Raw genomic sequence first — 24,587 nt, forward strand, 5'->3', positions numbered from 1 at the left:
GCGCTCTTCAAATTAAGGAGTCTGATGTAATACAACGTAACACTTTTTCGAAGTTTGGTTGTAAGTGACATTAACGTTCTAAAAATACTTTACAAAAAGCTGAACAGGAAAAACTAAAATAAACGAGCTGAATAATAAAAGAATACGAGTACACAAAAAAGAAAAATGAAAATAAAAATGGAAATACATCAAATTTTTTCAGCACAATGAATCCTATAAATCATTACATAATTTGAACTTTATAAATGAAGTAATTACATGAAAAATGACAAGACACCCAATGTTTTTGGAAAAAGACCTAAGTCGTTCTTCTGCAGTTCAAAGATCAGCACCTCAAGTGGTGACATTTGATACTTGATAACCTATTAAGGTTATGCTCCTTTTTAAGGTGGTGGATACGTCTTGGTTAACTGGGAAAAACAGCCATGGTCCTGAAGTAGTACACTTTCTCTTTTATATATGGTATAGAAAATACCTTTAGGATCTAAGCATTCACTTGGTGTTGTGATGTTCACATTATCTATGTGTGTGTATGTTTATATATATATATATATATATATATATATATATATATATATATATATATATATGTATATATATATATAATATATATATATATATATATATATATATATATTGTGACAAAGTGGCCTAGAGTATCTGGGTCTGGATAGATACCATTAATACTTGGTGCACGAAATAGTCAAAGATCTGTATCTGGACACCATTAATATTTGTTAACCCAAATTGCCAAGTATCTGGTTACTACACTTACCATTTGTACTTGCTAGTTCAAGAGACCCTTTTATTCCTGGGTCTGGGACACCCTTTGTACTTAGGGCACAGTTTGTTCAAGTACCTGGTTATTACTTACCTCAATACAGCCAGACACCTGACCCTTCATCACAAATACTAAACGACTGAATACTCTAAAGGTAAGAGTGAGCCCTTATATAACTGAACAGTCAAGAAAACAATCAGTCTAAGTTCATTAAAATAGGTGTGAGGTAATCTTAATTAAAGGGCATCACTCCTGCAATTTCAAATCTAAGTATTTCCCTGATTCTTTTTTATATGTGGGAAACGTCACAATTATCACTCTATATTTCTACCTAAACAAAAATAAAATGCAATATTGGTGGTTACAATGAAATGGTTATATAAATTTTAAATACAAAATTTTATTTCTAAATTCAAAATTTATAAGTGAAATTCACAATCTCTGGGAAATTGTTATTACTTGAAAACAATAGTTTAATTAATTCTTGAATTAATTATTAAGCAAAATTAAATCAAAGTTTATCGAGAAAATTAATTAAATTAAATCATAAAGCAATAATTAAATTTGAAATGTAATTCACTTAACTACAAATTAATTTGCAAGTGTTAAATTCCAACAATTACATGATAGAATATTATTCAAACTATTATGCAAAAACATAAAGCATAATACGAAAACAATTAAAGCATTGACAGTACAAACATTAAGCATATAAAATTGGATATGTCAAAAGAACAAAGCAAAAGATAAATGTGTTTAAAAATGATAAAACCTCGAAGTGCACTTCAAAACATTTGTAAAAATACCTTATACACAGTTGCAACTCCAATCAAAAGGCCTGTTACAATTTCAACCTCTTCACTATTTTCGTGGGCGCCTTCACAAAACTAATAGAAATAATACTATGTTCAGATTCCACAAACAACACATATTTTACTAAGAATTATGAGTGACCAGCTCGTTACTTTAAGTTACTGAAACAGCCTCGCAACAGAGCGAGCAAGAGAGAGAGAGATTTTGAGAGAGAGAGAGAGATTGAGAGCAATGTTACAATGGCGTGTAGTTGAGTGTACACGTCTGAGACGAAAACATATTACGTCATCTCTATAGGGGTATCTAGTAAGGGGCCTCTTTGACTGCGTTCACATATGTCTATGAATAAGGCTCCCTTGTTCCGTTACAGGCCCGATCTGGACGATAAAAAATTAGCTTAACTCATCTATTTTCAAGGGATTGAATAACAGAGTTCTGCTCGGACAAAGCAGTCTCTCTCTATGTTCCCAAAGGACTCGATGCGGCCCGGGAGGTCTTATGCACGTGTTTGCACCGATAAAGAAATTAGCTTAGCTAAGACATTCTCAAAGTGTGAATACAACCCTCTTCACTGAGGCTCACATATAAGCACTTACTCTTGGTCTTACGTTACTTCAAAATGATAAGTTGGATCACTTAACACATATTATCTTAAAATTTGGGAATCTGAACACAAAAACATACATTTCATAACATGATACACAGGTTCTGAGGTGAATTAATTGTATTACCACAATTATAATTGCATTATAAAACCTATACTATAAGATATATATTATATATATATATATATATATATATATATATATATATATATATATATATATATATTATATATATATATATATATCGTTGCGTGCCAGCCGCAGTTTTGTTGGCTTTAAGGATTAGGATTTCAATTGAATGACTAGATCAATGACTTGGCTCAATTGGATGCCTTAGCAAAAGGACAATCTAATCAGTGACTACTAAAACCAACAAAATTGGGGCAGCGAATGGAATAATAAGTTAAAAGAATTGCTGTGAAAAGTATACTAAGCTACCAGATTAGTTCAAAGAAACATGTGTCCACTAAAATAAAGTACAGGGTGGTCCAAAAGTATCAACAACAGTTACAAGTATTGCAATAATACAAAATACATATCCTGGATTCAGTTTATTCTGGTTACCCCTAAATATTATTTTAATTTTCAAGATCTTTTTGTCCTAATATTGTTTAATTTTTTTATTTCAGATGGCTGAAAGCAAATAAACTGAATCCAGTACATCTTCTCTATTACTACATTACTTGTTCTTCTACTGCTTCAGTGTTCTTATTTCGTTATATTGTTCTTACAGTGAATAAACTGAACCCAGGATATGTATTTCGTATTATTGCGATACCTGTACCTGTACTATTGGTACTTTTTGGTAGGGGTAACAAGACTTTCGGAACAACCCGTATAATTTTACTACAATTGCATTAAAAGGGTTACAAACACTAATTAGTGCCACACAAGGTACAAAATTGATGTAACAGCAGGAAGAAATGCCCCGTTCAATACAGTGTCTAAGATCACTTGTAACGACTGAAGCTAAGATGTTGCAAGAATTTACTTTACTCAAGGCACAAGCACAAAGCAAAAATTCATAAAATTTGCACTATGTTTCAAGCAAAATATTTACTCTAGCTTGTTGCCAAAAAAGAACAAAACCACTATTCAACTATATGATTATAACACTTCACGAATGATTATGTCACTACACTGGAATGGAATTTCGGGGAAAAATTCAAATGTGAAATTGAGGATCTAGGAATGGAAATGGAGGGCATGTTAGGAATGGCAACTTCGGCACTTCACCTGATGTGGTAAGTGGACTTGACATTCACTGTAGAATGAGTGAGTTGAGATGGGCATCTAGGAAAAGTATATCTTGCTATCAATGAAGGGAGTAGGCAGGGTGCGACTGGAATGACTGGTCGCACAATGGCCGTGGTGAATGGTATGTTGTTAGGTTTAGTGAAGGACTCGTCTGGAGTATTTCAAAATGGAATGGCTTATAGGGTTCTAGTTTAAGCCAAGGCACTGGGCCAGATAAGTCTCTCTCAACTCATTATGGACAGCTGGGTTCAGAGATGGCCACAGATGTACGATATGCTAAAAAAGTACTGAGTACTACATGACTGCTTCTGCGTTACTGCGTTTGCAGCTGCCATCTTGAATATTTTCCAGTCGGTGGCATTTATTGCCTTATCTTCAAAGGAGGACCCTCTTAATCCCTGGTTTGTGCTGGAGGAGAACAGTATTTTGAGAGAAAGGGGTGTCCTTTTTGTCTACAACAAAGGAAGAGCATTGCAAGGGAGAGAGATGCTGGAATGCGCAGAGTTACTAGGTGCCAAAGATAAGGGTCAGGTCAAATATTAAATGACCCTCAGCTGGGTTGACAGGGGTCGGCTGCCGGAGCGGAGGTATTCATGAGCGTATCTCGACCCTAAGGGAATGGACACAATAGAATAAGGAATAGTGTAAAAATTGGACCTGTCCCCCTTCCCATGGGTTACTACTAAATACAGGTGGCCTGCCAGCTGGGTGGCATGAAGCACTAATGACAGCTAGAGGTCATTAAAGGTGACTATATGGAATTGGATAGGAATTTTATAATAGGCTTGTGGGACGGTCATTATCTTGGTCTTGTCTGAAAGACAGCATTAAGGGTGATGCAGGTGTTCTTGAAGGTGCTGCAGTCCGCGCTAATACTAGTTTGAGAATCCTGAGGGAATTCTCAAGGAGTGCTTTGATGTCACACTATAGTATTTGCTATGACTTGAGAAAGGAGATTGGAGATCTGAAAAAGGAGTGAAAGGTATGACAAGCAGTACAAAGCTCATCTGACTTATTTTGAATTTAAGCTGATTTTTGGTGACATTAGGGTGTTGTTCCCATTGTGGGCGATCAATCTGGAAGTGTTTATGATTTATTTGACAGTGAGACAAATTTGAGCTAATTTCCCTGGTACCATTTGTCCTGTTCCTATCTGAAGACAAAAGCAGCCCTGGACAAGACACCTCAATTTTTGAACATCAAAACAACCCAAGGCTTCCTCCTGTTTACTCATGTCGTACTTCTATTGGAAAAATGGAGAGTAAATGATAGATGCATGTCAGGAAGTGAAGCATGCAACAATATATATATATATATATATATTATTATATATATATATATATATATATATATATTTCCTATGGGTTTAAAGTTGATATAAGGGCACCGTAACCACAGATAATAATCAATTAATTATATCTTGAAGTGGATGAATAGGTGACCAGAGGTTTCCAAGCACCTACACTCCACGTGCTTGGAAACCTCTGGTCACCTATTCATCTACTTCAAGATATATTTAATTGATTATTATCTTTGCTATGGGGCCCTTATATCAACTTTAAACCCATAGGGTATATATATATATATATATATATATATATATATGATATATATATATATATATAATATATATATATGTATATATATGTTGTTACAGGTTTCTAAGCATGTGGAGTGTAGGAAGCAAAGGGGGGAAATTTCCCAAGGCACACGAGGCGAGAATCCAGAATCCACAGCTGCTCAACTTTGATCCCCTAACGAGAGCAGTTGGGGACTGAGCAGGTTGTGTAAGACACGTGGTTGATCATCGAGGGGGATGTGTACATAAGGTATCAAACAACTCGATCTCATAAAAGAATAAGTTATGTTACTGATCTCTTACAAAGAAAGAATGGACGTTACTATTAACTTAGAAAGAATTTATGTTACTTAACACAGACACTCTTCGGCTAATGGCCCACAACACTATACTGTTATAACACAACACAGGAATCACTCAAGAAGATGAAAAGGAAATTAAGTCAGAGACTGTAGATGGGACTGACTGCTAATAACCTTGCAATTTGCCAATTGCCCTCTGTCAGAGATGAGTTTCGTCTTCCTCAGGGCGTCGGTAAGGAAGGGATATGTGAAATACCACAAAGTTCACATAGGATAGCAAACAGTCCGTCTCAAGGGGAGGTAGTTCAGTGGAATGCGGGAAAGATTCTAAGGCCGTCCATTTGATGGTCACACCTCAGAGAGTGTTTGCCAGCATCCTGTAGATGGTGTTGCCAGTACCTTGGTGCCTTCTCCACCACGAGGTCATACTGAGCCATGCGGCCTGGGCTTTAAATATAGCGGCTGGGCCTCCTTCATCAGTGGTGGGACATGCCCTTGGCCGAGCTTTCTCTTCCAGCTGGTGAATATGGAAATACGTACAAGGCACTGGCAGTAAAATGGATATGTGCGATTAGGGATTAACTCCTTAAAGGAAGTGGTGTGTGAGAAATGGGGCGAATTTGCATGTATCTTCATTATGAGTGAAAAACAAAAATACTTTATTTCCTTCTGGTTTCTGATATTTATTTTAATTTGAAGAGGAGACGGCATCAATTAAGGTACCCATATTACACTTCCCCATTACATCACGGGTTGGAATGACGATAATAGGCAGTGAGGATAATAATATACTGTACTCACTTCTACAACCTTCAAGTAGTAATACACACAAAATAAAGCAAAAGAAAATTTGAGAAAGTTAAATTTATGTGACATCAACACTTTCTACTATATACTTTACTTGCAGAAACCACAAAATTACATCGCTCTTAACGATTGATGAAGCATCAAAATTAGTATGACTGGATAAACGCAATTAAAATATTCTTTGAAAAGGTCATACTAAGCAATAATCATTTAATAGAACAGCAGCATAAAATTAGTAATATCAGCAAATAAATAGTGACTTAACTTGTAATTATACTAAACCTTAGAATATAGGGTTAATAAGGTTAGCTTAATTTTATCATGCAGTATACTGTTAGCTTTACACCATAATACAAGGACATGCTATTAGTTAGCCTTTTGAAGAAGCAATACTACGTGTTTGTGGCTGGTTAGTGAACCCACAAGTTCATATGGTAACAGCCCTGTGCCATAAGGGGACACGTATAACAAGTGTCATTTATTGAAATCTGTGGATTAGCTATGTACAGTATGTAATGTTTCTCATCAAAATTGTATATAATTCATAAGAAAAGATAGAATCAAGGAAGGATGGTACCCTAAAGGGATATGTTCCTTTAAGATCACTAAAAGGGAACTTATACTTAGCGTTATATGCCTCAAACTGTTTCATTGTCAGGATGATTCCTAACAGTTACACGTCCCAGGTGTCAGTGTTATAAATATGCAAATGAATGGAATGTTACCACTGGCATGGTTTCCTAAATGAACTAACTGCGAAATTTGCACGAATTCGCATTAATCATTAGTACTCAAAAAGGGGACAGCATAGAGTCAAGGACTTGGGGATATTTCATTACACAAAATAAGATCAAAATTAACGAATTGGAAATTAGCACTGCTTTAAACAACGGGTCGAATTAGTATGCCAAAAGTTAACCGATAGCCCTAGTACTGGTTATACATATTCCTTATCCCATGAGAGGGCATCGAGTACATTTTATAACTCCATGAGCATTATAAATGACCATTCAGAGGGCACAACACCCCTGACAAGTAGCTTGAAGAGTGCCAGGCCGATCATGCAGACATGACACTTTGCTGAAAAAGGAAAGATAACTACCAAATGTGGCAATATTCATGATGAGCCTATCGACTTCAGAGGCATAAGATTTTAAACTTGTCATGATGCCCTTGGTGATATTTTCATGAATGTTCATCAACCTATAGGGCCTGAGACTGGCAAATGGCACTCTGCATAGGCACAAAAATATAAAAAGATTTAAGGGAAATGTACAAGGTAAGGAGAGAGAAAAGTACAAAGAGAGACAAATACCAGGATGATAAGAAGGAAGTAATAGGGGAAGAACCTGTATCCTCTTCTGGATAGTGGGGCCAGAATTCTCCCAAAAAGGGTGACACCGTGCCAAAGCACTAGTGCAGAAAGTTTATCGACTCTCTCTCTCTCTCTCTCTCAGGATACTTGGGGCTTCGATGCCTTGACCCTCTCTTCCTTGGACCTCTCCAATAGCACTGGCAGCAATTTAAAGGTAGGTCTATGAGGACCGTTGTTGGTGCTTGTATAAGCTCTTGAAGGGTTTGTGCCCTTGGATTTTCTATACTAAGAAGAAGATTTAAAATCTTGACCCAGGAGGACATCATAACCTCCAAGGATGAAGGTCGTTACTGCCAGATTACATATTTTATATCAGTGACGTCATGTGACCCTAAACTGGACGGTAGGCAAGCTTATGTCGATTGACCTTAGCTTCGTATAGGATGCTACCTCCCCTTATTATAGACATTTGTGTGCAGGAGTCGTCAAATGCTTTGACTCAGCGAGCGGGATAGCTACCTCAAGGAGGTGCCACAGTGATGGGACCCTTAGCTGGAGGGGTTAGTGAGGAGGGGCTGGTAACTGCCATGGCAATGGTGGGAGTAGCCGATTTGTTAAAGCATTTTGCCAATGAAAGGGTGTGTCAAGACACCTTACAGGTAGTGGAATAGCTGGTACTGAAGTCCCTCCTTGGCACTGCCCCCAGTGAGGGGATAGGCCAATTGTTCTTGGTCCAAGGTCAGGAATAGTTTTAATTATGGGAATCTCCATTTGGGCACTTGACTGGAGCCTTCTGCTGAAGTTCCATTTTGTGGCGACACTGCTCTCGAGTGTCCTGGTTTATTGTAGTATGCACACAGGCTTTTTTGAAGCATGACATGGGCACTGGGAGTTAGCAGTAGGAACCGAGGGGCGGATTTTCTTCCAGAAGGAACTGAGTTATGGATGGTGGGTACCATAGGAGTCTGCCCACTGACAGCACTCGGCAATGATCTTGGGTGCCTTGTCCACCAACTGGAAGGCTAGGTCAGGAGAGGCATAAGAGAGGAAATCCTCTAACTGAAAAAGCTCAAGGATCTCCTGTGGTCAAGGCACCTGAGAAGCACTGGAGTCTTCTTGACCACCCACTCCGACCAAGATTGGCCAGCCTCCTTCAGTAACCCTCTCTCTCTCTTCCTCCAATGGTTCAGGATGATCTCGAAAGATTTTACCATTGCTGGCCAGACTATGACAAAATTAACTTGCTCATCCTTCACAAAAGCATTAAAGGCGGTGGCACCCCTGCCATCTAAGTGCCGCCCCAAGATCAGAGCTACTTTGTCGGGAGCAGACTTGTAGGTTTTTAGGACTAGCTCGAAATGATTGAGCCAGGCTTCAGGCTCAAACTTGTCCCATTTTCTTATGAGAGATTCCATGCTGTTGAGCACGGAGTGAAGGGAAAAGGTCAGTGGGGGCCGCATGCCATGAGATGCCATAGCTATTTTAGTAGGCATGGGCACCATGGAATTTGGCAGGTACTAAGCCTTGGAATTTGGTAGGCATGGGGGCTGTGGAATCTGGCAGGCACTAGGCCTTGGAATTTGGTAGGTATGGGGGCTGTGGAATTTGGCAGGCTCTAGGCCTTGGAATTTGATAAGCAAGGGAACCATGGAATTTAGCAGGCACTAGGCCTTGGAATTTGGTTGGGATATGGGCCATGGAATCTGGAAGGCACTAGGCCTTGGAATTTGGTAGGCATGGGGGCTGTGGAATCTGGCAGGCACCAGGCCTTGGAATTTGGTAGACATGGGGGCTGTGGAATCTGGCAGGCACTAGGTCTTGGAATTTGGTAGGCATGGGGGCTGTGGAATCTGGCAGGCACTAGGTCTTGGAATTTAGTAGGCACAGGGGCTGTGGAATTTGGCAGGCTCTTGGCCTTGCAATTAATATGCACAACTCGCAATGCAAGCTTAAAATGAATTTGGGCTTAGAACAGTCACCTACCCATGTGATAGCTTGTAAGGTTAGAGTAGTAAATAAATGATGATGGGAAAGAATGGAAGCGCTCAGTTTCAGGCACACAATAATAGTCAATAAATATTCTTCTCCCAAAGAACTAGAAAATACTGGATTGTGTGTAATGCACGCATGAAAAGCTCTGGCTAATTAATACTCTCCCACTTGGGAGTGGGAGACCTAACTTCTTATGAAACCTATTAACTCTCCTTCAGGTTCCACTGGATACTGGATAGCTCTCAAGACACCTCCTGCCTTGGGGGACCAGTTTCTCCATGGAGACAAGGTGCCCCAGTAGCCTCTGTCACTCCCTCGCTGGACGGGGAGAGGGTTCTAGGAAGGGTCGAGCCACCTTGAGGAGACTGTCCTCCAACGGAAAGGCTCTGGGCACCTCCGTGTTCAGCTCCATCCCTTGGTACATCATCCTGGTGGTGGGAACTAACTGGGACATCTCCCAATTCAGGACCACCCCTAGGGAGTCGCAAAAGGCTAGGATCTCCTCTCTCTGACGTTCTAACACTTAATTTAACCAGACCAGTGACTTCATTACCAGCTCTCCTAGGGCTGGCCAGAAGGATTAGATATTTTTTACGTGGCTAGGCACCAATTGGTTACTTAACAACAGGACCTACAGCTTATTGTGGGATCTGAACCATATTATTTCGAGAAATTACATAATTTCTAATCACCAGAAATACATTCCTCTGGTTTTATGCTGGCAGAGCAGAAAATTGAACTTCAGACTACTGAATTGGTAAGTGAGCACATAACCCTTTCGTCCAATGAGGACCTAGGGATATGTGAAACACCATCAGGTCACCTAGGCTAGCAAATAGCCCATGTCAAAGGGAAGTAGCTCGGAGGAGAGTGGGAAAGATTCTAAGACTGTCCTTTCGGCAGTCACTCCTTATATGACCTCGGAGAGGCTTTGCCAGCATCCTGGCAGATGGCATTGCCTGTCCATTGGCGCCTTCTCCACCATGAAGTCGTACTAAGCTATGTGGCCTGGGCTTTTAATATGGCAGCTGGATGTCCTCCATCGGCGGTGCGGCATGCCCTTGGATGAACTTTCTTTTCCAACTGGTGAATCTGTAAACGGACAAGAGGCGGTTAAGGATTAACTCCATACGAAGCGGTGTGTGAGTAAACTGGTGAATTCGCCTGTATCTTTATTATGAGTGAAAAATACAAATATTTTACTTCCTTCTGGTTTCTAATATTTACATTAATTTGAAGAGGAGATGAAATCACTTAAGATACCCTTAACAATATATCAATATTAAATATTAATAAATATATTATATCAACACTATTATAATATATTATAGAAATATATAATATAGATATTATATAGATTTACGTACTATGATATATATATATATATATATATATAATATATATATATATATATATATATATATATATATATATATATATATAATATAATATATATATATATATATATATTATATTATATATATATATATATATATATATATATATATATATATATTATATATAAAATATATAATCATCAATGAAGGGAAGAGGACACACACAGATGTACATGCTGTCTTTATTGCGACGTTTCGTAATTATCAAATTAATTACATCATCAGGCTGTTAAAATGAAAAATAAAATTCCTAGTAAAATTATAAAAATAAAAATAAAAATTAAAAATTCAGAAACGCAAAAGCTAAAAAAGATTATTCTTACTAAGTGTACAAAATATACACATTAAAATTAAGGAAATAAAATTATTTAAAATGGCATACATTAAAATGAAAGATAAATGAACATAATATAAGCAAAAATTGAAAAAAAAAAAAAATTGAAAGCAGCAGTGAACAGTTACAGAACAAGAGGTTAAGGACCGACTTAAGAGGAGTGACAGCGTTAAACTAAACATAAACATAAAAACAAATAAACAACACAAGTCACGACAAATACAGAGGGGAGGAAGACGTATGGGTGTTCAACGACGGAACAAGTTGTTTAATAAAGAGCAATTCTAGAATAACAAGGTCGTGCGGGTTGGTGGTATGGCCTAAAATACAAGTCTTCATTATCGATATATGTTTTACATATTTTGGAGTGATTTCTAATATTGGAGTGTTCCGGGTTTGCAATCCTGCTGCCAGTACGGAAGCTTATGCCACGATGATTGGATCAATGGATCTTACACTGTATTTACATCCTGTGACTAATTTTTCCTTCTGGGTCATTAACACCGAAGACAGCACAGGAAGAAGTGAGAAAATAGGTTTCCAAAATATAACAGCAACACTACCGTTTTGGGCCTTTGAAACAGTACGAATTACACGAAAATGAAAATACAATAGTATCTTTGCAGAGAGAGAGAGAGAGAGAGAGAGAGGAGAGAGAGAGAGAGAGAGAGGCGGATTTGGAGAGCCACACATGAATTTTGAAATATGATGAGTGCTTGTATATTTTTGCCGAAGGAGAAACATCAGTTTTAAAATATACGTGTCTTTTTTCGCTTCTTTAGCCTTCTTGACTTTCTTTATCAAAAGAGAACTCGAAATCACTACGTAAATAGAACTAAAACTTGTTTCGCGTTGCATTAATAAAGAGGGTAACATGTTTTATTAATACAGAAACACCGGATGATCAGACGTGAAGGAATCTACCAACGAACTGTTGAGACGACAAAGTCTCGGAAGAATAGGAAAAGTGTGGATGGGAAAGAGGCCGATCCTGATATCCTGAAGCAATTTATAACGTGTAAAATATACATAAAAAAAATTAGCCCTCTCTAGCACACCTTCTCCAATCAGGAATGGACCAATTCACTCCACAGCAATAACAAAGGAAGCATGGCCATCTGCAATGGACATAACATGGACCTCTATTGTGTCAGGCCATTCACTTCTCATGCACGCCCATGACGACAATCTACGTCAGCATGACGTCCCAGTAAATTCTTAACAAAAACTGAGGAGACGGGGGAAAAATCCTGGGTAAGAAGCCGAACATCATGAAATTTAAGATGATTAAAGAAAACACTAAAAACAAATTACGTAAAAATTCTATCAAATGAACTTCGTAACGGCATTTGTGATCATTGTTATATATACAAATTGTGCGTTTCACTTTCACCCTCATCTGATTAGCCAGATGAACATTCTGTTGGTATGCACTTCAATCATATCCGAGTTTGCCTTCGACATTTTCCACCAGCCATGCATGTCCACCAGTTTCCCTTTACACAATTGTGCTCCGTCAGTGCTGTTGTTAGACATGTTCTGATTTAAAAATAGATCGTGATTCCTCGGACAGGCCCTCTGCCCATCTATCTACGGTAGAATAATACAAAACACCAATGACTATATCTACAGTTCTATCAATTGAAGTGTTTCACATCTAAGGTTAAATAGAAGTCGAGGTTACATCAAAATAAACAATGAGCAATTGTTACCGGCCATCAAACAATGACTGTTTGAGCAATGATGCTGTCGTCATAACCTCTTTGAAAGTCGTCCATATCTAATTTTGACCTCTGATCTTGAAGTATCTAGAGCAAGCATGGCCATTATTATTTGGCAATGGTAAGCAGAGGAGAAATCGATCTCGTGTAAGCAGCCTCACTAGCTCGAGCGCTGTCGAGAATATACGAACTTCATCCATGATAGACAATGGAAGAAAATGTCTCACGAAAGAACGCTCTGTATCATTGCTTCTCAATCTGATACAGAAATCATATTTCCCTTTATTCTGTCTCTTTTCTCTCTTTCTTCACTGCTCGCGTGGCCTTGTGGACACTGCATATAAAAACATCGGATGTACCATTGATAATCGAACCCCTGACCATCTGATTTTTTTTTTCTTTATCATGAAGCAAGTTGACATATCTGAAAATTCAAGTCTACTTTGGTTCATCGTGAAATTTACCTCCCATTTTCTAGGCAATGCAAACACTGGCTTATGTAATCTCCAATCAATCAAGACAGTCGTCACTATGCAAGACCTAAATCTGAATGAAAGAACAATCACAAAGTCTGAAAATAATAAAAAATCAATAATATTTTATACATATGATATATATATATATATATATATATATATATATATATATATATATATATATAATATATATTATATATATATATACATACACATATATGTATAGTGTGTGCGTAAATAAATTCTTCTGTTAAAACAGGATACATCTCAGGTATAAAAGCCCATTAAAACTCTGGTTTAAAGCTAAAGACTATATTTCGGGGACTAACTTCCACCCTTATCAAGCAGTGAATGAGAGAATGAGTTGCATTAGCGAAATATATAGTGGGAGATATGCCCTTAGCTGCCTGAGGTCACCACTAAGCCGACGTTGGTTCTGTTAATTGTCTTAATCCGCTTTATCGTTGCCTTAAGGAAGATGTTGTCTATAGGATCAGAGTCCCATATAGAGTCCCCATTGGAAAGTTTGATACTATTATCTTGTTTTATCAGTGAAGATTCCACCATCCAACGTTTGTATCAACAGTTGCTCTTGTATACTATTCAGGATGAGTTCCAATCCTTGGTATGGTTCGTATTATTTATATGATGAAAAATTGCCGGACTATGTTGTCCATACCTAACTGATCATCTATGTTAAGTTAATCTTTCCGAGAGAGATTTTCCATTAAAACCATAGTATGACTTATTACAATCCCTACAGGGGATCTCATAAACCCCTATGTCTTTGGAAACTGGTTTCTGCAGAACATTAATTAAGGATTTCCCCAGCATATTCGGATAAGTGAAGATGAAAGGGTTGGAGGGGCCTAAGATTTGTGTGATCTCTCGTAAATTATCCATGAGAGATTATGATTTTGTTTGTGTATTTTTCTTTTTCTTTGTTTCTGTGGGTTTGTAAAAAAATGCTCTTTGCTTTATGTATGGCTTTTTCTTTTATGTGCTTGGGATATTTTAACAAGATAAGTTGGTTCTTAACTCTGCCCAGAAATAGCCCTGATACCCTGCATCTACATTCTTTGCAATACATACGTGGTGTATTTTTCAGCCATCCAGAGAGAGAAGAGAGAGAGAGAGAGAGAGAGAGAGAGAGAGAGAGAGAGAGTACCTCTTTAAAATATAAACTATTTGTTCACTCTAACACAAAACAAATGGCATACAAAAAGAAGTACGTATGCAGAAAATAAATGTACAACATAAATTCTCTCCTTAAATTCTAATTTGATGAATGAGTCTAAAGAACTTAGCGCTTTTACAGATTTTAATTATTTCAGAATAACAGCTACATTGCCAGCCTTTCCTATTCCACCAACCTCTCTTGCAAGAATCATATGTGAATACTGTGTATACGCCCCACATTATATTTAATATATAATAATATATAATAACATGATTATCTTAAATGGTGCTATTCAAGTACCTTTGCTTTAACGAATGCTGACCAAAGCATATTCAATCGTAATTCCCATTATATATCATTCATAGCGAGAAAATAACACCTGAGGTCAATTTAACGCGCCAGAGATTATTAAGAGTACTTTACACTTATGATCAATCTCGTTAAAAGCGAGATTCAAAAACATCCCATGATTAGGTAAGAAAATATTCAAACCTGGAATTACTTTATTACTGTGTTACTATTCGCTGAATTCTTGGTTTTGGGATGTTAACTCTAAGTTACTCTAAGTTCAACTTCGAATCCTTGACCCAATAACAATTTTATATTGGCAGGAAGGATGGAACCAAAATATAGAGGCCCTTTCCCGTTATCAATAAACTGCCAAAGATCCAGAGGCACTTTCCCGTTATCAAAGATGTTCTTCTAACGGAAAGGGAGACCAGGCTTCGAACTTGTCTACAGGATGATCCGTTAAAGTTATCATCAGACGTGATCAATATTCCAAGGGCACTTCTGTGCCAGGTGTCCGCAAGCCTCTATACAGTGTAGATTCATCGCTGTTATCAAACACGTGCAGTCACATTCAACAAATACATGAGACATGAATGAATAACTGTGTCAACCGGAAAGCTGATGAATATGACCATATTAAAAGAACACCTTTATATATATATATATATATATATATATATATATATATATATATATATATATATATATATATATATATGTATATATGTATATATAAATATATATGTGTGTGTGTGTGTGTGTACGTATTCATGTATAAAAACTTATCAGATGCGAACGATTTGTCAAACCAGCTGACGTTTGTACTGACTAGCATTTACACTGTAAATTTCAATCAGTATAAATCAATCATGAGAAAGTTTGACTAAAACTAGAGACGAAACCTATCGTGATTTATACCCAGTGTTTCAGTTTACCTGTGGTACAGACAGACAGACAGACACAAATATATATGTATTTACTCTTGTGTATGTACCACAAATAAAAAGGAAACATTTGGTATAAAACCTGACCGGTTTCGTCTTTAGCATTTCTTAAACTGAACTACAGGAGCATTGCTATACTGTGGTAGCAATTTACGATGTGTATGCTAGTCATGATATATATATATATATATATATATATATATATATATATATATATATATATATATAATGTATGTATGTGTGTGTGTGTGTGTGTGTGTGTGTGTGTGTAATAAGGCTTCCATGTTCTCTTCAAGTCCATAGGAATGAAGTTGCTGGACCTTGCCCATTTCTCGACTCCCATCTTCCAGAATTCAAATGATACCCAGACGAAGTTCGGTTGACGGGCTTAATTAAACCAGACCTTCCACCTGCAAGCTGAAGCGTTGTACCACTTAGCCTACTGTATGAAATGCTACAGGTTTCTTTGAGATATTTTTACTGCATGTAACATCTATAGTTCATGAGTATGGAACTGCTTGTTTACTCTCGCTGTCATTCAATCCTGGGCAAGTCTCTCTCACCACTTATGTATGTATGCAGATAGAAGAGAGACACATTATACAGGACTTAGAATTAAAAGCAAAGAATTCATAGACAGTAATTTTCACTGACGTAAAATTCACAAACTTTGGCTCAACCTTTAAGATGGTTCCAAGGACCAATTAAGTAACCTCTGCCCTTCTTATATTACTATCATTTTCAACAGTAATAAATACATTATATTATATATATATATATATATATATATATATATATATATATATATATATATATATATATATATATATATATATATATATATATATATATATATATATATATATAGAATATATGAATGGTAAAAATATTCTGTTACAACAGAATTCCATCTGATAAAAGCCCACAAAAGCGCCAAATATAGAGAGAAAATATTATTTTTCAGAGACTGCTGTCTCTCTCTTCAGGTAGATGAATGAGAAAAGTTACAGAAACAGGTAATGAACATCTCAAAAGGGCGCATGGGATTCAGATGCCATTGATAAAGTTTTCCTTCCACCAACAAACGCTTAAGAGGATTAAAGAAGCATTATCAGCGGGAGTGGCCTAAATTGGCTTAACTGTGGATGGATCTCTTGGTATAAATACCACCTTTTCTGTAACTTTTCTCATTCCATCTACCCGAAGAGAAAATACTATATATAATATATCAATATATATATAGATATATATAAATTTATATATAGATATATATATATATCTAGATCTAATATATATATATATATATATATATATATAGATATATATTATATCTATATTATATATATATTATATCTATCTATATCTATATATATTATATATATATATAATATATATTATATATAAGATCTATATATATCAATATATATATTATAATATATATATATATATATAATATGATATATATATATATATTCTATAATATAGAGTATATAGAATATATACTATATATAATCATCTAGTAGATAATATAGAAATATATACCTATATATAGATATATATATATATATATATATATATATATATGTGTATATATAAATATATATATATATATATGTATATATATATATGTATTATATATATATATATATATATATATATATATATATGTATATATATCACATCGGGTCTGCACACTAGTCTTTTAAGTCATTCTGGTGTTAGCAATTCCTTCACACGCCTAGACTGTCATTTGAAAAACCGGGGTTTGGTCCCGAAATGAGTCAGAAATTTCCATATACTGTATATACTACATATATAATACATACGCACATAGGAATTTCCCGTATCAGGAGGTGGCTTCCAAAAGAGGAACATACAATGATCACTGCCACATTAACATTTTAATTATTCAGAAGATGAAAACTACTCATTTAGAACAAGCCCATAGGGCTCATGACTTGAAATCCAAGCTTCCACAGAATATGGCGTTCATTAGAAATGAGTTACAGAATGTAATGGGCAATAAAAAAAGAAGAGATCACTTATTAACAAAGGTTATGGGAAGTACAGGAAGGGATCTCTTTGAAAAAAACTACCACATTTACAAATACATAAATAAAAATGGGAGGTTCGTAATGCACTGCATCATCGCTTGACCGTTGAAGTTCCAATTGCACGACATCCTCAGGGGTAGGTACTATTCCACAGTGGAATAGTGTAAGGAATAAAGGACCTCTGGAACTGATTTCTAGTTCTACAGCGATGCCTATATAGGCTTCGCTGTAGAACTAGAAATCAGTTCCGGAGGTCCTTTATTCCCCATATTACTAACCTAATACAATTTATTTTGTATTTTATAATTTATTCACATTTACTCACTGCATATTAGTGCTGCAGTTCAGTGAATCTGGTTGTTCTCGGCAGGTAAAGATAAAGAGGATCAAGGATCAATAGTGAACGTATGAAAAACTGACAAACAAAACACCATCCATCGATAGTTCAAGTCATAACTATTAACAATATGGAACAGAAACCTACCACCACAAACCACTATCTAAAAGAAATTAATCTCTGGTAGAAGCAGACATCCATACCAGAGAACAGTATTCTACGTAGCAAAGGAAGGACATATGACCTAAAACAGGTTGCAGGTTGCATGGATTTTATCACAGTTATAAATGTATGAGGCCTTACATACCATTCCTAAGTTTTGTACGGCATTGCTGACACTTTCATCAGATGTTTCTCAAAAATACGATGTGAGTCATAAATTACACCTAAAAGAGTTGATACTTCAGACTGATTCAGAAGAGTCCAATACACCTGAAGGGGAGGATGATGTGAAAATCTGTATAAGATCTGCTAATCAAGTATTTTCGTTTCACTAGAGTTCAGCCTTATACCTCACCAACTCTTCACCATTCACAAATATGCTCCATGTCCCGATTGAAATTATGGGCAGCTTCATTTCTCACTGGTAGAGATTAGAATCTACTAGTCTTGGGAGACAACCTAGAAATTTTTTAAAAACAAAGACAAGCACCCATCAAGCTCTTCTCCAACCCAGCTATCAAGATTATCTGTCATTTCCTAACATCCATAGAGCAAAATACAAATTTTGTGACAGGTTCAGGATGTCAAGTATCATGGAGAGGGGCATCCTCAGCTGATTGCTTAGCTTCAGAAACTCAAGGAAGCAGTTCAGCCTTTTCCTTAGGACCAGTAACCAATCTACCATCATCTGTTAGTAGTCGCAAAATGGAAGAAAAGCCTGACTAAAAGATGCCAATTTGGTCCACCACAGATGGGCCTGAGTAATTCCTTCAGGTTTCCTCTTTAAAGAATGATTGTAATTTCTCTCAGCTTTATGGTAAATTCTATTCGCAGCATGGTAAGAGTCAACAAAAATGGTGTAATTTTCATGTGAACGATTTCATCTCTACATGTTGAATTTGGCCCGTTCGTCACGATAAGCTTGTCTACATGTGTCATCCAACCATTGCTCGTCATTTGTCCTGAATTTGTTGACCTTCTAGGGACATACCTTACTAAAACAACCATCAGCATTTCATTTAACTTCTTGGGATCTGGATCTGATAAGAATCTGAAATATTAAGTGCCTGACAAGCTGAACTGTTTATGAACCCAATGCAAAAACTTCTGTACCACTAACCTCGTAATGCACTTTCATAGGCGCCACACTTATAGCACTGTGTAACTCACCTGTATGCAATCTCCTTGCTTCTGGAAGATGGGGCCCCTCCTTTCCAATACCCCTTTTGCTTGATCTACATCCATTTCCAGGTCTTCCACTTTTTCTCTCTCTGAATTGTGCACTCTTTTCACAAACCTATCTTCATCCATTCTCTTCACATGAACAAAACACTAGGATTCATCCCTTTCAACACTCCTATGTATCGCCCCATTGATCACCCTCTCAGTTACTCTTGTACCATAAATATTACACAAACAATTAACTTTTTAGCTGTATTCTGATTTATATACTCTGCCTTTCTTGCTCCACCCACTTCTGACTCTTCTCTTCTTTCAGCCTACCATAATGTGAAACATTAACTCTCAAGTACTTGTAAGAATCTACGCTTCCATTTACTCAAAATTTCTATACTTACACATACTTTCTAATTCTCACAAATCTCTGAAATTTCTCTCCCTGTTCTCAATCATTCCAAAATCCATTTCCGAGTTACAAATTACATCTAGAGTCCTTCCTCTGATTCAGGCATGGAGACAACATACCCTTCTTTCAGCTTCATTTTCGCACCAAACGAGTCACTCTCCCACCTACAAACGCTAACACATACCTCAATTCTTCATATATATATATATATATATATATATATATATATATATATATATATATATATATATACTTGTATATATAAAATGGTATTTGAATATACTAATAAATTCGACACTATGGAGAAATGTGTGAATTTTACTTACCAAAATGAACTTGCACAACAAATTGTGGCTGTTCCTTATATAAAATAATAAATAAACAATAAAAAGGAAAAAAGAAACGAAATACAGGCACTGTCATACGGCTTTTTTTTAACTATATTGTGATACCATACGATCACTAATGGCACCAAATGGTGCTCATGCTCTCACACAGCCTGAACGGTTTTGCAAAATATAAGGGCATTTTTGTTTCTTCAATTTTGTACATATTCTTATAATTTTGATAGTTTCATTCCAAAGGCAGTTGCTAGAACTTCACAGATAGGGCTCAAACACGGCAGATAATAAGTCATAAGCCTAACCTATTTGTAAAACTGAGGCCAAATCAAGTCATTAAATTAAAATATCGTTAATAGAATATCTTATGTAATGCAACACCACTACCACACAAGGTAAATCATACTACGTTGTGGTAATTTAATTTGTATTGCTGCAATTGGTGGAATGTATTTGGAAGAATTCCACCTAAATTCTTCCCGTGTTAAGTCAACTGGCTTTCTTTGGGCAAACTCATTAATCAAGATGACATAAGATGCCAGAAAATGTGGCCGTATGACCGCACCTTAAGTCAACAGAGTCGCAAGTGGGTTATTAATGGACGTCCCCATCCACCTGTTCTCGACAAGGATTTAAACTGGGCTCCCTTCATACATGCATACATACACACACACACACACAAAACAGTTTACCTCACACATACGTATATATATTATTATTATAAAGTTAAGATTTACCAGCCCAATGAGTCTAACCAGACTCTTACAGTGCTGGCCCGAAATCATTCGGGAGGAAATTATTTAAAAAATACGCTCATAAAATGTTATGTCTAAAACATGGAATGGTATGGAATGAAGTTAATGAATTATAATAAATTAATGATAAATGAGGGGATTGTTAAGTGATATATGAGGTTGGAATTAAAAATATGAATTGAACTTATAAAAGACTGAAATAGATAAAAATGACAAAAGTCATCTATTTAAAACGGTATACGTTAAATCTTATTAATTAAATTAGTCTTTTTTAAAAATATTAATACTCTATATAAAGAAAAATTATCTGATTCTGATAGTATTTCTGATAATGATTTATTGCCTAAATATAAATTTCTTTCTCTATTAAAAATTAGGCATTCACATAAAATATGCTTGACTGTTAAAATTGTATTGCACACATTGCAATGAGGGATGTCCCTTGTGGAGTTCTCATTAAATACTCTACGTGTATATATATATATATATATATATATATAATATATATATATATATATATATATATATATATATATATACATACATATACATATTATATATGTGTGTAATAGCCACAATGCCCTCTTAACTTCTCAAATTCTTTGCTCTTTTTTGGATACGCTTGTCACTACAAAGCCTTGAGCTCCAACTTCAAAGATATTTGAAGAGATCATGATGTCCGGTAGCGGGAAACGAACTCGCGATACCGTAATCACGACGAGGTCACCTTGCCAACCTGACCACGGAAAGGATGAAAGTCTATTTCCTCTTGTACATACATTATACCTGTCGTTTTCAGATATCTATTAGAGCTGGAATAGTCACATTTTCACCATTGTAGTCAAGTGGGCAATCTTTTTTTTCTTTCTTTTTTTAAGGCTGAAATATATATGTAAATTCTAAGTTGGAGAGTGGTAGGAATTTTTAGAGGGGTGGCTCAAAGGTGAATGTCAATAAATCAGAGGTTTTGCTGAGCAGTAGGGAAGATAAAGACAGAATATAATACAAGAAAGATGAGGCTCGATTATAAAAATAGGCAGAAAGGTTTAAATACTTAGTAACTACTTTAAGCCAAGAGGGAGCTGGGGTGGTATGTGATAAGATATATAGTCAAGATATATAACACAGTGATAAGACCAGTGTTACTGTATAGAGCAGAAACATGGGCTCTAAGAAGAAAAGAGGAAGTAAAGTTTGAGAGAACAGATGAGAATGCTGAGGTGGATTAAGGGAATATCGCTGCTTGAGAGACTGGAAAATGATGAAATTAGAAGAAAGGCAGGTTTAGTACAGATTACAGAGGTGATAAGAGGGTCACGATTGAGATGGATGACGAGGAGGGAGTGAAGAGGGCTTGGGAAGAACCTGTTAGAGGAAGAAGATAGAGCGGTAGACAGAGAAATAGATGGCGAGATAAAGTGAAGGAAGATATGGAGAGAAGAGGTTTGGTGGAGGATGATGCCTTTCAGAGAAGGGCATCAGGCAACCGACCCCTTGATGTAGGGATAACAGTGGGAAAGAAGAAGATATGTGTAGATTCAACATACATATTTCAGCCTAAAAAAAAAAAAAGAAACAATAAAAACGATTGCCCACTTGACTTCGATGATGAGGAGGGGTTTATTCCAGCTCTAATAAATATATATATAAAAACAACAGGTATATGTATGTACGAGAGGGAACAGACTTTTATCCTTCTCGTGGTCAGGTCGGCAAGATGACCTCGTCGTGATTATGGCATTGTGGGTTCGTTTCCCGCTACTGTACATAATGATCTCTTCAAATTTCTTTGAAGTTGGAGCTCAAGGCTTGGTATTGACAAGCGTATCCAAAAAAGAGCAAAGAATTTGAGAAGTTAAGAGGGCATTGTGGCTATTACAATTTCATAGGTATCTGGTAAAAATGACCAGTAGATTCTATATATATATATATATATATATATATATATATATATATATATATATATATATATATATATATAAGCAAGAGATTCATTTATCACACATATCCACAGGAGAAAAATAAGAGACGGGGTGTAGGTCCTGACCAGTTTCGACTTTATTTCCAAGTAATTGACGGAGGACTGATACATAGTATTAGAAGTCACAAATACATATACTACAGAGACAGTAATAACGAACATGCATACAACCACTTGAGACTGCAGATCCATCCACATGCGGGTTTCAAGGTAGGAATGGCTTTCAATACTCATTTGGCTAAAATTCACGGCATTCTCTCAAGGGACACTACTGATAAACGTACCCACTGTAGGTGTGGATTTGTAGTCTCCTACGGTGGGTACGTTTATTGGTAGTGTCCCTAGAGAGTTTAACGTGAATTTTAGCCAAATGAGGTTTGAAAGCTATTCCTACCTTGAAACCCGCCTGTGGGTGGATCTGTGGTCTCAAATGGCTGTGTATATGTTCGTCAGTACTGTCTCTGTAGTATATATATTTGTGACTTCTAATACTGTGTATCAGTCCTTTGACAATGGCTTGGAAATAAAGTCGAAACTGGTCAGGACCTACACCCCGTCTCTCTTTATTCTCACCTGTGGATATGTGTGGTACGTGTGTGTGTATGTGCATATATATATATATATATATATATATATATATATACTATATATATATATATATATATATATATATTGTTCAAGATTTTAACCCAGAACCAAGGAAAGTAAGGTTTCTGTCACCAGTTTCAATCACCCTTGTCTATATGCAAGTTGCCCCTTTGAACTGTAAGCCTCCATTCTCTAAAAAGCTATCTCTTCTCCCATTGGCTGTCGGAATTAACCCCCACAGGGACGAAGGTTTTAAAAGGGGCAGAAGGCAGCGGCTCGTCCTCAGAATGACTTTGGAGCTGGGAGCACTCAGGGTTCCTTACCTTTGTCACTTTCTGCTCCTGGGGAAGGCCCAAGTATTTTTAAATGTCCATAGTGCACAGAAACATCAAGAAGACTACGTTTCAAGCCCAGGACTTCCAGGTACTGTGAGAGTAATTTCCAGTTCAGCCAAGGAACTGTTTTACCTTTGTCTGTATTTCATTTCCATTTTTCCAAGGCGACTTCCCCCCCTCCCCTTCCTTTGTTTAGCTTCTCATTCCCATCTTGGTTCAATTCTGTGATTACTCCCCTTGTGATACTAGTGAACATTCCCTAGTAAATTCAAGCAACGAAATAGTTCTCTTTGTGTAAATTCCCAGTCATTTCATTCCCCCCTGAGTGGGCTGTAAACTTTTGATTGAAAGAAAGTAGTGTGTAACGTTCGCCCTCGTGTCCTATCTCTTTGCAGACAAATACCGTGCCTGATTGTGGTAGAAATTGGAAACCTTTGGAGCAAGCCTTTCATTTTCAATCCATTTGCACAAATTTCTGAATGCCGTGTTTCCGGTGGATCGACCAATCGACCCCCTTATTAGTCTTTTGGACCTCTGTAAATTAATGTAAATACAGTGCATTTAAAACTAAAGTCCAGCTTTTATGTAAATTCCTCCTTCCTCAGTAATATTGGCCTGCTGCCCTAGTAGTTTTTTAAATTTTTGCTCTGATCTC

General features: G+C 36.5%; 1 long non-coding RNA gene across 1 annotated transcript in view; it reads right to left on the reverse strand.

Annotated features, from left to right (window-relative positions):
* Positions 1 to 5,108: 5,108 nt before the first annotated feature.
* Positions 5,109 to 24,587, reverse strand: part of LOC135219434 (uncharacterized) — a 135,481-nt gene continuing 116,002 nt past the window's right edge. Inside the window, exon 3 of the long non-coding RNA XR_010315437.1 lies at positions 5,109 to 5,854. This is a non-coding gene — a long non-coding RNA (uncharacterized LOC135219434). The remainder of the gene's footprint in view (positions 5,855 to 24,587) is intronic.

Source organism: Macrobrachium nipponense, chromosome 1 (assembly GCF_015104395.2).
Source record: "Macrobrachium nipponense isolate FS-2020 chromosome 1, ASM1510439v2, whole genome shotgun sequence".
Taxonomy (NCBI): Eukaryota; Metazoa; Arthropoda; class Malacostraca; order Decapoda; family Palaemonidae; genus Macrobrachium; species Macrobrachium nipponense.